Source organism: Manis pentadactyla, chromosome 13, assembly GCF_030020395.1.
Source record: "Manis pentadactyla isolate mManPen7 chromosome 13, mManPen7.hap1, whole genome shotgun sequence".
NCBI classification, from domain to species: Eukaryota; Metazoa; Chordata; class Mammalia; order Pholidota; family Manidae; genus Manis; species Manis pentadactyla.
In genome coordinates, this window is record NC_080031.1 from 95,743,457 (window position 1) to 95,760,365 (window position 16,909).

Genomic DNA, 16,909 nt, shown 5'->3' on the forward strand with positions numbered 1-16,909 from the left:
CCGTGTTCAGGCCCAGCTGGTTCCTACCGCCTGCTTTGGCCGTGCTGCTGGGGCTGCTGTCCTCCCGCGTACACAGGTTTTACCCTTCCCAGACCCCAGGAGCTATCCTAACTCCCCATGAACTATTCCTGGGCACTTGGTTCAGAGACCCACTGATGTCCTGCGCCAGAACTCCCAGCATTCCTCCCCCTCTGAACCACACCAATCAGCCTTGTTTACGGAATGCCTGCATTGTTTTCCAACGGTTTCATGTGTGCAAGTCCCAAATCCCCAAATGGGGAAGGGGCACGGGATTGGGCGTAGGGACTGGCCAAGGCCCTGCTCCTCTCTGGGCCTCAGCGCTCCTATCTCTGGAAGAAAGTGACAGAGCCAGAGGCCTCCCCTACACACACCCCTTACCCAGCCCTAAAGTGTATGGCCTGAGGACTGTGGTTTCAGGAAAGATAAGCACTGGACCATCCTCCCCACCCAGCCTCCAGTCTAGGCCCTCAGCTGCCAGGAAACCCACTCCCACCAACCCTCAGCTGGAGGTCGCAGCTCTTGGCCCCCACGCCCAGCTCCACCCCCTGCCACTGAAGGCAGCAATGGGACAAACATCCTAAACCACTGAGTGCGTCTAAAAATACGGTGTTTTTGTCAGAGAACAATCTTCCACTTCCTTCAGACTTTGATCTCCACGCAACCCACGGAAGAGAAGACATACTTACAATAACAGTTTAAAGCTTTCATCTCACTTTGGGGGCTACCTCTCAAGGGCTTTGGACCTCCAGCTGGTGGTGGTACCCCCAAGGTGCTTCTGAGCATGCTCAGATTGTCTGCCGTTGGCTCGGGGATGCCAGACTGACACATCTGCCCCCTGGGGGTGGCCTGGCTCAGGGAGAAAAGTCCGGGATAGACAAGCTGCTGCGGCACAAACTAGCCATGGAACCCGGTGCAGACTTACAAGATCTTCTACCACCTAAAATCTAGAAAGAAAATTAATGCTATGGGACAAGGTAGAATAAGTAAGGGCTCAAGTACAAAAATGGACTGGGAAAAAGGAATGGAGAGGCTAGTGCCAGCACGGTGCTCAGACAGAGTGGGACAAATAAGTATTTGTTGAACTTTCAAGGAACGTTTCCAAAAGGTGAGATCAGGAAAGTTCTTCCCACAGCCTTGCAAGCTGGGCTTTGGAAGGATGCTGATAGTTGGGGATGGAGGAGTAAGGGATTTCCTGGCAGAAGAACAGCATAGGCAGAGGTCAGCCACACACTGAACCAAAAAAGCCCAAATCCACACCATATTTGGCAGAAACAGAGCTATGGAAACTCTCCCACTAGCTTGCAGACACATGAGCTGTTACTGCCCTGCTGGAAACACACGTATAGGCAGAAAGAACAGGGACAGTGATAAAATGACATCTGTGAGCGCCAGCTGCATGCCAGGCACCATTCTAAGCACTGAACATGCAGGTCATGGTAACAGATCTGAGTCGTCATTACCTACATTTATGTTTCCTTTAAGGAAACAGTCTCAGAGAAGGGAAGTCCTTTGGTCCCTGGTCAGAGACAGGACTGGATTTGAACCCAGACAGCCCAGCTCTTCATCAATAAGGCCAAGCAGGCTCTGCTTAAGGTCTCAGGACCTGCTGATTTTGTGCTCGCTGAGCAAGACCCTGGTCTACCTGCTTGACCGGGTGCCAGGGAATAGCCCCAGTGCTCCTTCAGTCGGGCCTCCCCGGGGCCACGCTCTCTCTGCTCATTCCGTTAGGCCCTGAGCGGCCCTTGAGCTAAGTGCTGCTTTGGTTACCAAAACTACCAAGAATAAGGTAACCGAGGCTCAGAGTGGTTAACTCACACACTTAGTAAGGACAGAATGGGCATTTAAACTCAGATCCACTTGACCCCAAATTCTGTACCCCTAACTTCTCTGCATCCTCTCTGGATCTCAACCCCAGTGTAGGAATTCCAGACTGGGAGTAATTCAAACATGTCTGAAAAAGTCAAAATCTTATCATTTCCTAAAGACTTTAATAAAAGCAGAACATCTCACTTCAAAACAAAAAATTTGTCAGCAAAACTGCCAAAGGGGCTCTAAGTCACTGTCTTGGGCTTCTCTCTGTTTTGGAAAGGAAGTTACGCGAGAGGGCTCCAGGACGGGGGCCGGGCTAGAAGACCAAAGTTGGGGCTTTGCCCCTCACATGCTGGTCAGTCCTAGGGTCACGTCTTGGCCTTTCTGGATCTGCTTCCTCATCAGGAAGGTTGCGGGTTTCTCTGGGAGATCTCCAACACTGATTCTAGAGCCCCCCAGTCAAGCCAGGTCCTCTGGGCCACCACGCACAGGAACAGGGAACTGCTGCATTTACAACATTGATGCACTTCAGTAAACTCACTACCAAGTTTTAGATTATCACAGATTTTCATTCAAGTCTTCTTACTTGGTTGTAGCCCTTGCTTCTTCTCAGGAACCAGTAGAACTTCTGGCATTTCCTTGTCTGATGGTCCATAGCTTTGACTAGAGTTTGCTCAAAGACACCTGCAGCAATCCCAATACAAGGTGGTCAAGGGGACAGCAGGGGGATTACAGCCAATGATTCTGTAACATCTTTCTAGGTTGATAGACAGTAACCGCACTAGAGGGGGTGAAGATTTAATATTATGGGTAACTGTTAAACCACTGTGTTGTACATTTGAAACCAATATAAGATTGTATATTGATGATACTTTAATAATAATAATAATAATAGTAAAGGACACCTACAGCAAAGCCTCTTTTAAGCTAATGCACAACCATCCTTCCAAGGGATAAAGGTAATTTATAGATTCCTGACCCTGAGTCATAAATCTACTAGTGATCTTTTGTAGTTGGGAATGGCAGCTGCCCTGGCTCGCGGCAAACCCAAATGTTTGGGTGAGTCATCAGAGCACAGGTGCACCTCACTTGATAGAAAACTTCTCAATGTAAATGGAACCCATTTGAAATGCCCTGGGGGGGAAGCCATTTAGCTTGGGGAGGAGGGGGTAAGACCACTACCTATTTTTAATCACATTGGATTTTCATGTACTGGGAGCACTGAGGTGTGGTGAGGAAGTTGTGCACAATGACAAGACTCACACGCACACAGTGTGCATGTGTTTCCCTAGCATGTCCACATGTGTCCCATGTGAACATGCCCCCAGAGTTGTGCCATGATAGGCTTGCATGCGTGCACAGTGTGTCCACAGGGAGGCAGGCCAGGCTGTCCCCACACGTGGCAGAACTGAGCATCCCATCTCAGTCCAAACCCTCCTGATCCATAACCGCCTGGGCGGCCGGCGATGCCTTCTCACAGGGCCCGACCAGGCCTCCAGATGTGGCTTCAGACTTCCCAGAGTTGGCAGAAGGATATCCCGTCTATGCTCCTTACAGCAGGCTTCACAGCAGAGAACAGGCCTTCATGCAGGGCAGAGACCTGCTCCCACAGACCTCTGCCCAGACAGGACTGAGCCTTCCCCACAGGAAGAGACAGCTGCCAGGCCATGCCCCCAGAGGGATAGGAAGTGGCCATGGCAGCCCTCTCCTGTTGGCTGTTCCCTATTTTAGGATGCGCTGTGGGAAACCTTTGAAGGTTCTCCAGCCAGAATCCCCTGCCTCACCTGAGAGTAACTGTTACTTCCCTATAATCCACAGCTCCGGCTCCCCCAGGTGCCCCGTAGACCAGGGCTGTGTGATCCCAGACTGCTGGTGCCAGCAGCTGGGGGTGTGGGCAGCAGCTGCCCTGCTGCTTGCCTTAACGCAGAGTTGATAGGGCTGAGCGCTGCCTCATTCCTAGCAACACGGAGCATTTCCAGCTGGAGCTCTCGGAGCCTCCCTGCAAGGGTGCAGGTGTGCAAGTCCCAGCCGGCTCTGGGCCCGACCTCCAAATGCCTACCTGGGCAGATGGAGGGAGCACCCGACGCATACCTGCCCTGCCTGTCCTCCCTTCTCCTCAGGATCCAGCTCAGCTACTGGAACAGCAGGAGAGCTTCTCCCAGTCCGAACTCCATGGTCATTCAAAGCAGAAGACTGAAAAGACATGAAACGGGCCAGCTGCCTCTGCACTCCACACCCAAGCCAGTGGACAGAATGCGGAGGAACCGCCCCAGGTCCCACAGCTGCCAGGTGCTGGGCAGAGCCCAAGGCTGCTGTGGGTTCCCGCCTGCACTGGAAAGGGCTGGGGCAACCCAAGGAAACATCTGCAGTTTTAGCCAGAGCTCCAGAGTCCCTTACACAGGCTGCATGAAGCAGGAGTACCCCCACTTGGAAGCATTAGTTCCTCCAGGAGTCAAGCCTCCTTCCCCAGCACTTCAAAGGGGTTCACAGAATACCAACAGATGGGCCATGTAAAAAAGGTGCTGTGCTCAGTGCATTTGGAAAATCTGAGCTTAAATTTAAAAAATCAGATAGATTTCTTCTGAGCAGAACATCTCAGAGCCTTTATTCAACATGCAGATATGCATCTCCAGAATCCAAGGATGACAGGATAGACTATTTCCTGATTGAACCTGAAGGTTTTCTCATGGACTTTATTACAAGCCTAGGGTTTGTTGACATCACTGGGAGACCTGCTTCTGTGCCTGATGCCGCCGTCCCCTCCCTCTCCCCAGGGGCCCCAGGGAGCTGGGAGAGGCTGGGGAGGCCTGGGTACCAGCTGTGCTGTCTGGAAAGGCAGCCACTAGCCACAGGGGCTGCTCACATTTAAATTAATCAACATTTGATTTAATTTAAAATGCAGCTTCTCAGTCACACTAGCTCATTTTAAGTGTTCAGTGGGCACCGTGGCTGGTGGCTACTGTACTGGACAGACAGCACAGCGAACATTTCCATCATTACAAAAAGTTGCAGTAGACAACACTGATGAGAGTCTCAGAGAGCCTAGGAGGCAAGCCCAGAGCCACCCAGTAACCCTAGGAAAGAGCCAGACCAGTTCTGGCCTGCGCCGGCCTGGGAATCTGAGAACCAGCCTCCCACGGGCGTCAGGCAGCCACGGGGCACCAGCAGCAGCTCAGTCAGATTCTACCCAAGTGGAGCAGAGGCGTGTTCCTGGGACGGCAGCAAGGGCGCCTGTCCTCTGCCTGGGGCCTGACTCCCGCACTCTGCCCCACTCAGGGCCTTCCTGCCCAGCCACCCCTCAGGCCTCAGTGCACCAAGGGGGGAAGAAGGGGCTTTATTCCCTGCCATCTCTCTCTCTCTCTCTCTCTCTCTCTCTCTCACACACACACACACACACACATGCTCCCATGTTCCCTGGAAAAGTCCCAGTCTCGGGGTGTTGACACTCCGTATGCGGTGACAAGGCTCTAAAATGTTGCCTCTGCTCCCTACTAAGGCCATAGGCCTACAGCTTGACTGAGGAGCACTAGTTCTGGGATTTGAGGCAGCTTCCAGAAGCTGCCTCCGCCAGGGCAGTCAGCATTATCAGATCCCTAGTCCAGGGGTGTAGGGGTTGTGGGCCACCCAGTCTCTCCTGCATTCAAGCAACCAAGGGTACTGTTTCCTTGCCCCTGCCATCCTCCAGATAGATGCCACAGGCCTTCCTCCATGTCGACTACTTGGGAAATGAAGAAATGGGGCCTGGCTTCCCCATGGATCCCTGGGCTCCTTGCTACCCAGGCCAGTCCTGTTCTGAGGCTGGTAGTCTCCGTGGCTCGGAAGCTGGTCTGGGGGTTGGCCTTAAGCAGGGCTGTGCCGAAGACCCCTGCCCACTGTACCACTGGGCTTCTACTGAGAGAGATTCTAGACCCACAGATTGGGAAAGCTGTCCTACCTTTCAGCTCCCTGGGAATGTGGGCCCCACACAATGCCCAGAGCAGCTGTCAGACCTGCTAGGCCTACTCAGGCCTCTTCCTGCCTACCTCAGGTCTGTAGACTTCCCTTACTGCTCCCCTCCTGGGGCCTCTGCCCTGCCCCAGGAAAAGGCATGCTGGGCCCTCCTCCCCAGGGGAACTGGCTAGGCTAGGAAGCCAGCCTCACGACCATGCAGGCATTCCATGTGGCTGTCCTGTCCTACCTAGAAGTAGATGGATGCACACATGGCTGCAGACATGCCCTGCCTAGACCTGCGCACTCAGGAAGCCAAAGGCCTGTCCAAGAACATGAAGGCACAGCCCTGTTCTAGCTGCCCAGAGCTGGTTCCATTTGGAGCCGATAGGGCCACTGCGTCACAAACTCCAGAGGGCACCATTGAGATCACAGTCCATGTAAAGGACCCCTCATGGAGTTGGGTGGTGTAAGCCTGGGGGGCCACATACAGCAACCCCAAACCAGGCGGACGGGATGGCACCTCCTGAGGAACAGGCCTGGCCATCTGTATTGCATGACGCCAAGTTTGACCCTTCTTCCCAGAGCAGCTGTGTCAACCCCAATTCCAGCCCCAGGGTGAGTAGTCCCAGGGCTTCCCCCAGGGGCCTCCCCTAGTTCCCCCATGGTCCCGTAACAGGCTTTAGCAGAGGAGAAGGGGCAGGGCAGAGGTCTGGAGCCTCCTGGGTCTCCGGCTCTTTCTCTAAAAAGGCATTTGGGTCATAGGCACACTTCTGTTATTCAATAAGCATTCTTACAAACTCATAAGAAGTCTAAGAACCCAGAAGAAAAATGGGCAAAGGACACAGCGGGGTCACAGATAAGGAACTGACAAAATGACTCCTAAACATACAAGAAGACTCTCATCCTCCGTAAATGAAAAATGCAAAGATAACCCGACACCATCTTGCTCCTCTCGGCACGGGAAAGATCACGGGTTACAACATTAAGTGTTGGGGAGGCAGTGGTGGGACCAGGGTCCTCCTAAGTGGGGACTGCCCCCAAGGAGGGCAACTTCACCATGACAAATGCACACCCGGCATTCCCACAGCTGGGAGTTAGCCCACAGCTGTACTTGCAAATGTGAGCAATGGTGCATTTTTATGTTCACTGCGGCATTGGCTATTATCACAAATATCAGAAACAACCTATATGATGGTTAAAACATGTTTAAGTGTGGTTCATGCACACAACGGAATATTATGCCCCTAATAAAGCGAAATGAGAGTCATCTCTATGTACTGATACAAAGCAATCCCCAAGATAAAAACAAAGTGTAGGACAATATGTTAATATGCTATTTGTAGCAGGAAAAAAAAAGACTGTATAAATATATGCTGGTAGATGCATGGACACTCTGAAAAGATACACAGTAAGGAGTGACAATGGCTGCCTCAGGGAAGGCTTGTTGGGGGAGGGGGAGGGGAGAAGGGAAGAAAGGAAACTTAATTTTCACTGCTTAGCTGTTTGTACCTGCGGGTAAAATTGTAATATTTCCAAAATATCTCACCTGACCTTAGTGCATCTGCATCCTCAGGGGTGGAGAGGAGTATGGCTTTAGTGCATCTGCATATTGATAGGTGTTCCTTAGGGGGTGGAGAAAGTTCATCTCCATATCAATGAGTAATTACCTGGGCAACAGAGGGCTTATCTGAACCTGAGAGGGGAGGCGGGAGGGCTGGTTTTGCTTCTGCCTGAGCAAGAAAGAGAGTCTGCCCTGGACTGCAGTTTGTAAGCAATAAAGGGGTTTTAAACTTGATTTCTCCCTTTGACCGATTTTGGTTTTAGAGGCATTTGCCCCAGGGTGTCCTGTCCCTGGACCTCTTGAAGTTTGTCCCATTACCTATGTAGTCTTTTCAAAAGATAAATAGCCTTAAATATAATAAAACTCTCTTGAGGCACACACACTTCCCATTCCCTGCCCTAAGGCTGACCCAAACTCCACTCTCTCTTGTATTTCCCCCAAATTGCTTTTCTCTCTGGCCCTAGAAGCCCCTTGCAGATGACATGGAGACAGCCCAGGAGAGTTCAGCCTCCCTCCTTCCGTGGTGCCCTACAGGCTGCAAGGCGCTGCCTGGGGGACCAGGTGGAGGAGTGGGTGGATTTCTGTCCCCCTTCAGGGAAAAGAGGCAAGGCCAGAAGCCAGAGCATTCTTTCTTTAATTTTTTCCAGCGTTCAGATTTCCACAATTGACTTTTTTCCCCCATATTTTTTCATTGTGGTAAAAAACATATTAACATGCAATTTACCATATTAAGCCTTCTCATTGTACAGTTCAGTAGTGTTAAGTATATCCTCATTGTTATGCAAAGATCTCTAAAAGTTGTTAATCTCACAACACTGAAACTAGATGCCCACTAAACACTGATTCTCCTTCCTTCTCCCTCCAGCTCTTGGGAACCACCTTTCTACATCTGCTTCGGCTCCAGAAATACTTTTGATCCCTGCTGGTGCACAGGCCCAGGGCCAAAGTGGGACCTGGTGGAGTGAATGCCTGTCCTTCACAGCCCAGGCAACCCCGTCCTGCCCTCCACAGAGGCAGCATAGCATCGAGGTTGAGAGCATGGTCATTCCAGCTTTCCGCTCGCAAGGCTGAATGTGAGCGAGTCACAGCCTGTTTCAAGCTCAGTAAAATGTCAACTCAGTCAAATAATGGTGCCTTTCTCTTCATGGAATTGGAGGAGGCAGAGCACATTAGGTGAGTAACCTGGCCCATAGCACAGGCTCAGCAAATGTTGGCTTTGATCAGCATGATTATTGGAAGAGCTCAGATTTTCGTTCCAATTCTCCAGATCTGGGCATCTGGGCATCCATCTGCCCACTGCCTGGGACTGACACTGCTGTTCTGGGGGGGATGCCCTGCCCTGTGCAATGTCAGAGCCTTCCCAGGGCCTTGAGAAATATTCCTGGAAGAAAGAGGGGTAAGTCTCGGTCACCACAAGTTATCAGGAAAATCCCTGCAAAGTGCTTAACCTGGCGTCTGGAGCTGGATGCAGACCTGGGCACGTGTGGGTGTTTTCCCTGAGAAAGGGTCCTCACTTTCCGCGGATCCTCAGAGGGGCCACAGTCCACCACAAACTCCAAACCCTGCTGCCTTGGCTCTCCCTGCACCCTTCTCCGCAAGGGGGGCTCTCCCCCAGGCCTGACCACCCAACACAAGCCCACACAGGGCAGCCCAGGCTCAGAGCCAGGTGGAAATGGGTCTGGGGTGACTTGCTTGTAAACAGTGCACTAGTGTGAGTGTAAGTCAGTCCCCACAGCACATCAACTCTGGGTAAATGGTCACATTGACTCCACGGACCCTTAAAGCTTAAGATGAGATCCCGGTGGGCTTCACACCGCTCTCCCAGCCCTCCCGCCAGCTATTACTGAAGAGAGATGCTCCCTCCGGAGTCTGAAGAGAGGTGCAGCAGAGCAGATCTGGCAATAACGGGAAACACCCACTGTGCAGACCAGGGTTTGGCAAGTTACAAAACAGCATACTATGCAGCTCGGTTTCATAAAAAAATCAAACATGCATATATGCATGGAAAAGAAAGTCGGAACGAAGTATGCAAAAGCTTAACAGGGGTTAACTCTGGATACTGAAATTACAGGCTGTGTTTCTCTTATTTTTGACAGTGACTATGTATTATGTTTTAACTCAGTGGTTTTCAAATGGGGGTAATTCTGTCCCCAAGGGGATATTTGGGAACATCTGGAGACACTTTTGTGTCACAACAGTGGGGGAGGGTGTGGGCATGCTACTGGCTAGAGGTCCAGGATGCTACCAGCCAGGCTGCAATGCACAGGACAGCCCCCGCAACCAAGAGCCATCTGGCTGAGAATGTTACTAGTGCCAAGGTCGAGAAACCCTGAGAAAAGTGTCAAAACTTACTCTTAGATAATAATTTTTTTATTGAAGGGTAGTTGACACACAGTATTACATTAGTTTCAGGTGTACAACACAGTGATTCAACATAAAACTTACTCTTAACAGAGAAACAGGGCTGGGTAGGCAAGAGGCACTAAGCCAATTTAGCCTGCCCACAGCCTAAGTGGCAACCTCCTCTCACCCACCTCACCATGTTTCGATAGACGTTTATGGGTTCTCCAGCAGGTAAACTGAGGCCTGGCCAAGATGTGAACTTTCTGGGACCAGCCCATTGGTGGAGAGTCACAGCCCCAGCGTACATTCCCACCAGCATCTCCAGCCTCACCTGTCCCCCAAGCACATCCTCGTCTAATAAAAAGACATCAACACAGATTAGTACCGACTCACGGGACCCTTAATATCACTGCATCAGTGAAACCCCAAGTTCTCAAACATCCCTTTCCCAACATTTTGAAAATAGCATCCTGTTTTCTTTTGGAAGGAAACCCAGGTTCGACTGATTGACAATCATTATTTAACCTCAGAACTCGGTTTTGAAATTAATTTACAATAAAAGAAAAAGTCCGTGCTAAAGAATCTCTCTAATTATACCGTAAGGGTTCAGAATGGAAAACATTCAGGAGCACACAAGGCCCAACCAAGCTTATGAACTCTGTTTTGCCTCCAAAGTATCTGTATCTCAAAGCAACTTACTGAGGGTGAGCGGGGAAAGGCTTTTAAAATCAGATCATCAAGAGCGTCACCCAGAACAGCCACAACATAAAACTCTTTTAAATAAATCTTCAGATGATGAAACAGCGAGGGGGTGTTTCCGGTTGCAGCTGGGCAACAGGCACAGGGAAGCCACCTCTTCCTGGAAGCCCCCGTCCCCGCCCTTTTTAACCCTGGAGAGGTCATTCCAATGGCGGGAGAGGGCTGGTCCTGCCGCCCTCTTTATCCACATCACAGTGGAAGGGCTGCTGGTGGTTGGAGCCGGGGGCGCGTCCCTGGGCTGGTGAGCAGGACAGGAACAGCAGCGCGCTTTTCTAGAATGAGGCTGACAACCACTGAAGGAGGTGGTTGTCTCACTTTCCCTGCAACTGCGGCTCAGGTTCCTGGGGGCTTTTCCCACTGGGACCCTCACAGAACAGGGCCTGCCATCACCTGGATTCCTTTCTCTTAGAGCAATTCTGTGCCAACCTCTGACACCACCCCCTTCTCACTGTCCTACCTTCTGTGCCCAGATGCGTGGTGATGCTCTGTGTAGCCTGATCATCACATGGAGGCCCTTGGCCCCAAGTTCCTGGATGAACTTGGCCTAATTGTGTCCTCCGAGCCATAAGCAGCCTGCACAAGTACAGGGTTAAGGTCATGGCAACCAGGGCCAGCCCAGTGCCTACCCTCAGCCCCGGAGGCTCACCAGAAGGACTGAGGCAATGCAGAGGCAGCAAAGTCCACCTGTCCCCCAAGCACATCCTGTGGTCCAGAAGCAACATGAAAAAAACCCAGCCCGGCTGCCCCGTATGCACAGTTGTGTTTGTGGGCCTGTGATTCCAGAGCCTGTGTCTGTTCAGGAGCAGTGGGTGAGCCAGGCCCGGCTCCAGGCTCAGATCCTGCAGCCTGATGGGCAAGGGGGTCAGGTACTGCGTGGGGGGCCCCAGTGCAGGGGTGAAACTCGGACGCAGAAGGGAAACAGAGCCTCATGAAGAGAAGATGGGGGGAGGGAAGGGAAAAGAGGTGCAGAGGTAGAGGGCGGGCAGGAAAGACAGAACTGATGGAAACTTCCCAGCTCAGGGCCTGGCGTGCTTCAGGCCGAACTCAGACTCCTAGAAAGAGGGCTTTTCAGGGGACTGTGATTTACCACCAAAAAGAGCCAGCACCTGGCTGGCCTAGCTTGGAGACTGTTCTGGCCTGCCCTCTGGTCACCCCAGAATTGCTCCTCAATGGGACCAGCCCGTTAATGTCTCAGGAGTTAAAGCCGTCCAACTTCTCAGGGCCCTGCAGGTGCCTTTGGGAGCACAGGAGGAGGCTGGGGCCCTTGCGGTCCTTCTCACCTTCTTCCTCTCCACTTGCCCCACTGGCTCCTTTTCTCCTCTAAACAGCCTGGCACAGCCTGTGTGGAGAAGGACATCATGCCTGGGGGGTCTCCCAGGGCCCTGACAGCTGCTAAACAGCCCCCACACTCCCTCGCTGAAGTCAGCCTTTCCCAGCCACCTTCCTTGTCTCACCAGAATCTCTGGTCCAGGCCCAGAGGTTGAGGCTGAGTGGGAAGGAGGCTGTCCCACTTCTCCCAGGCCTTGCTGATACAGCCTGGCCTGCTTGGCTGGCCCTGGGTCCCTCCAGCAGGCCCTGTGTGCCCAGCCCTGTGCATAGGCCACAGGTGGAGAAAACAGAAGCAGCAGGAGACTTTTTATTTGTTCATTTAGACTGTATGCCCCATCTACTTCTCACAAGGATTTGAGGCCCCTGGGGAGTACTAAGTGCCCAGGGGTACAGATTCTAGCAGTGGCCTGGCATGCTTCCAGGAGGAGGAGGAGGTGGCAGTGGATTTCCTGGGGGGCAAGCCGGGGTGAGTATTTTCTGAAAGGCACAAACCAGCCAGAGCCAAGTCCGCTACACATCTTACCCAGCCTCTGGGTTTTGAGGGCACCCCCTCATTTACATATGATTTACATTCTATTTGCGTGTGACACAAAAGATGGAAAATCCCCCTAACACCGGGCCTAAAAATTACAGTCCCTAACGCTTTGCTCCCATAGAGGCAGTACTGGGCGGTAGATGGGGTCCTGCCCAGGAGCTGGGCTCCTGCCTTGAGGCGACAGTTGCTATGAAGGTGTTGGCAGTAGCAGACACAGGCCTTGCAAAACAAGAGACTTTCACGTGTGACTCACACACTAAGAACCAGAAGCAAAATTACAGTGTGAAACCAGAGCTGGCTGAGTCTTCTCCGGGGAATCCCCTCCAGCTCTCTCTCCGTTCCACTCCTTTAAAGAGCCCTGCATGGCCCAGCACTCTGGAGCCCTCCAGGAAAGTGCCATGCTGTCCCAGCCATGGTGGGTGGGCACTGTGCCACCCACGCTGGGTCCTTTGGCACTCTCTCCCAGGGCCCAAGGACTCTAAAAGTCTGACAAGGCAGAGAAATAGGCAGAAGTGGATTCATCCCAGGTGGGACCTCTGAGCAGGAGCCTCTCCGTGCTCATCTTTTCCCCAGCCTGGCTCTGTCATTCCGATACACTCTGTGAGCCACTGCATATTTTTCCAATAAAAAACGACTCTGCCCAAGGCCACCAAAACTGATTTTTGTTGCTTGTAAGCTGTAATCCCAACTGGCACATTCCCCACGATGGCGGATGTCCCAAAGGCCACCTTTAGCTCCCGACATACCCCAGGGTTTTCTGCCACCCCCAGGAGACCAGCCGAGCTCCAAATCCTGCTCCTGCCAGAGGCCCGACCTTGGGGAGGAATTCCTCCCCCTGAGCCCCTCATTGCCTCACCTGTAAAATAAAGCTGTTAATTAAGAAGCATAGGATTGGGGTAAAGATTAAATGAGACAAGGAAGAGTTGACACATGAGTGAGACTCAGCAAACCTTAATTTCTTTTGTTATATTTCTTTGTAATTATGCCAACTTCTATTAATTCTTCCGATTGCTTTATTTCATTATGATTTTCATTGTTATTGCCAGAAGCAAGAATAACATGGTACACCCATGCCTTACCCCATAAAGTAGCAAAGCAGACACGATTATTCCCCCACTTTACAGAGAGGGAAACTGAGGCCCAGAGAGAGTGACGTACATGGTGGGCTCCCAAGTCAGACTACCTGGATTAAAATCCCATCCCCCTCACTAGCAAGCTGTGTGACCTTGTGCCAAGTTACTTGTCCTCTCCGAGTCTCTTGTGTCCTTATCTGTAAAATGGGGGCAATCAGAGCAGCAGCCTCCCTGGCTGGATATTAAGTAACACCAACGAATTATTCACTTTTTTGGATATGATAATAGCTTTGTGGTTATGTAAGAAAATGTCTGTATTTTTAGAAGTACATACTAAAGCATGCAAGGGTGAAATGATGCTATGTTTGGGATTTGCCTTAAAACATTTAATTGAAAAGAAGGGAGAGAAGGAAGGGAGGGATGGAGGAATGAGTGAAACAATTGTGGCAAAACCTTGATGAATGTGAAATAGGGAGGCTGGGATACGTACGGGTCCATTAATACCATTCTCTCTACCTTTGAGGTTTTTCATTAAAAATTTTTTTTAAAGACTACTTTCCTTACAGAGCTCCCGCGAGGTTTCGCGCTGCTGGCACAGGAGGCACTTGTAAAGGTGAGCTAAATGCTGCCACCGTTATCCTTGTCCTGCCGGCTGAGCAGCTGAGCCATGGTCATCGGGACTCCTGACCCAGGTCACTCTCAGGGACACCTGACACTGCCCCTCACTGTGTGTGCTCCCCAGCAGCACATCACACAGCTCTGTCACCAGCAGCGACAGGCACAACAGCGACAGGAGCTCAGGCATGAAGCTCAGGAAAACTGGAGGCTGGCAGGTTCTCTCGAAGCCTGTCACCCCCATCAGGCCGTGCATAGAGACTCTCCTTTTTGACCCCCTTCTGGGGCTCAGTTGAACGGGCACATCTGGCCACCAGGTGTGCTCCAGAGCCCAGGTAAGCCATGTCACAGCTTCCTGATGACTGAGGGAGACGAATCGCATGGCATGCCCTAGCACGCAGGGGTAGCAGCTGCGAGGGGAGGCCACACCCAGTGTCCCAGCATCACCCTCCTTACCCCCCATCCCTGCAGTGCGGACACAACCTCTGCCAGAGCCAGCCACCAGGGGGTGCCAGTGCGCAGCCCCTGCAGCTCCCTGGCACCTCCCAGGCCTGAGAGGGTGCAGGCTGTGGAAAGAGCCGCCTGGTCGCTCTGAGTCAGGCAGGGAGCGAACTGCGTGTGCTGGGGTGAGCTCCCAAGGACCACCTACCTCTAAAGTTTTTAATGCCACCTACATTTTTTTACATAACATTAAATGGTTTACTTTTTAATCACAAAAGCAACTCTAGCTCAATACACTAAATGGATGCTTTGTGTCTTTGTTGCACATTTCAAGATCTCCTGAGTTTAGAGCAGATGGCTCCTAAATTCTCTGGGCTGTGGAGTAGAGGAAGGAGTTCAACTGCCCTGTGAGGCCAGGCAGGTCTCTACCTCTCCAGGCCTCCGTTTCCCCTGTCAACGTGTGTGGGGTTCTGCAATCTCCTGGGTCTCTCTGAGCTCTGGCAGCCTGGCTGTCAGTGCTCAGGGCTGGCCCAGGGAAGGTAGGCCAGGGGAGGACCACCCCAACTTCTCAAGGGGCCCGCACACCTGACACTCGGCCGTCAGGGCACTTTGTTACCCCAGGCCCTTGTCCATACAGTGTCATTCTCTGATTTCCCACCTACCCTCACCCACTCTCTTGGGGCTCTGGCACCCGCAGTGAACAAGAGAGGCCCAGTCCTCCCTGTACCAGCATCACAGCCCAGCTCTCCATCTAGCCTGCCAGCTGGTACCTGGGTACCTTTGGGACTTTCTATGGGTGCAAAGGAAAGGCCAAAACAGCATTTCCCACGCTGGAGAGCAGGCGCATTGTGGGTCTGTCTCATGTACAAGTCCCAGCAACCAAAGGGGTTTTAAGTGCTTTCCCAGGGCAGATCTGAATCACGTCTTTGAACACAAATGCGCGAGCTCAGCCGCAGGAGCATGAGTAGTTCAGGGACCAGCCAGGTCCCACCTCTACTATTTTGTAGGGGAAGGAGCTGGGCCAAAAAAGCTTTGGAACTTGTGTCCCTCTCCAGTTTGGGGTCCTGGGGGCAGGGCTGAACAGGAGGCAGGGAGCATTTCTCCGCCTTCAGGGAAGAGGTAGGAATTCAAGCTAATCTCTGAGAGCCTGGTTCTCAGCTATGCAATCCTGCCCTTCCAGAGACTACTTGCCAAGCACTGGCCTGCAGTCAGGATGGAAGAGCTGTTCGTGCCCTGGGCCTGCCGCTGGGGAGCCATCGCATGGGCCGTTCCTATGGCCCAGCTGGCTGAGACTGAAGAAACCCCCACCCAGACCAGAGGGGCTGTTAGTTCAGAAGGGGAGTTTTTGGCCATAGACCTGGTCCCAGATGAATCAGGATGAGCAGAGGGGCCCCACGAAAGCCTTTTCTCATCCCTCATCTTGTCAGGATCTGCCATGGGCCCATTTTCTCAGGGCCTCAAGAAGTGAGATGACTTGCTTACAGTCAGTGGGCTCAGCTATGCTAGAAGCTTCCCCCCTCAGTGGGGCAGCCCTGAAAGGGGGGAGAATGCTGGAGAGAAGAATGGGTGGGTCATGGCCCAAATGGGGCTTCATATGCAGGGCTAAAGGCACCACATCCTACAGTTAGAACATCAAAAAGAATCTCCAGTTCAAAGGGGTGCCCTCTCCCCCAGATGCTGCTATCAGAGCTGGGTCCACCTGGGGGGACCTCAGCCTGCTGGGGGCAGGGGCAGGGAGACTGGGGGTGTAGTGGGAAGTTGCTTTTCAACCAGGTCCCCACCCATCTCCTGCTTCAGCGTCTTCCAAAACCATGGGCTACAAGGAGAAAGAAGAGAAAAGAGGGAAAGGAGAGGAGTTCTAAAGTTATAAAAACAAGACAAAGCCTGGCCAGAAGGGGAAACCCTTTAAAATGTTGGTGATAATCAAAAAGCAGTGAACAAAGAGTAAAAAGAGCAAAGCGGACGAGGAAAACCGCAGCCGTCAGCAGAGGCCCCCCAGTGACCCCAAGGAGAAGAGCTGCACTTTCACCTCTGCACAGGGGAGGCTGGCTCTGGGGAGCTGGCCCCGCCACCCCTAGGTCCTAGGACAGCTCCAGAGGATGGAGGCATGACAGGTCTGGGGCTCTGTCTCCAGGAAACAGAGCACCTTCCCCCCAGATGAGACAAAGCTCTGATGCTCCACCTTCGGGACATTGGACCCACCCCCCGGTAGAGAGCTCCTGAGGACATCCTGGCACCAGGAGAGGCTGGGGAAGAATCAGTACAGGAGTAAATGAATTAGCACATGACGCTCTGCACCCCTGAGCACCCTCCATCAGAAGCCCTGGAGGTTGTGACTCTGCTCACCCAGTAGCCAGTAACACCATCTCTCCTGACCATTTTCTAAGGAGTTGAAGGAGGACATGGGGGTCTCCACTAACTAGGGGTTCCTTCTGTCCCCCCCGCATGGTCCTCCCACAAGAAAGAGGAGACATCTCTGTGGGCTGCAGAGCC

General features: G+C 52.3%; 1 long non-coding RNA gene across 4 annotated transcripts in view; it reads right to left on the reverse strand.

The window, feature by feature from the left end:
* Positions 1-1,987: 1,987 nt before the first annotated feature.
* LOC130680413 (uncharacterized) overlaps positions 1,988-16,909 on the reverse strand; it is a 59,392-nt gene continuing 44,470 nt past the window's right edge. For 3 of the 4 annotated variants that reach the window (XR_008993411.1, XR_008993410.1, XR_008993409.1), the window contains exon 2: positions 1,988-2,514. This is a non-coding gene — a long non-coding RNA (uncharacterized LOC130680413). Of the gene's footprint in view, positions 2,515-5,764; positions 6,363-16,909 lie in introns of those variants that run through there. The other variant, XR_008993412.1, reaches the window with a different exon arrangement.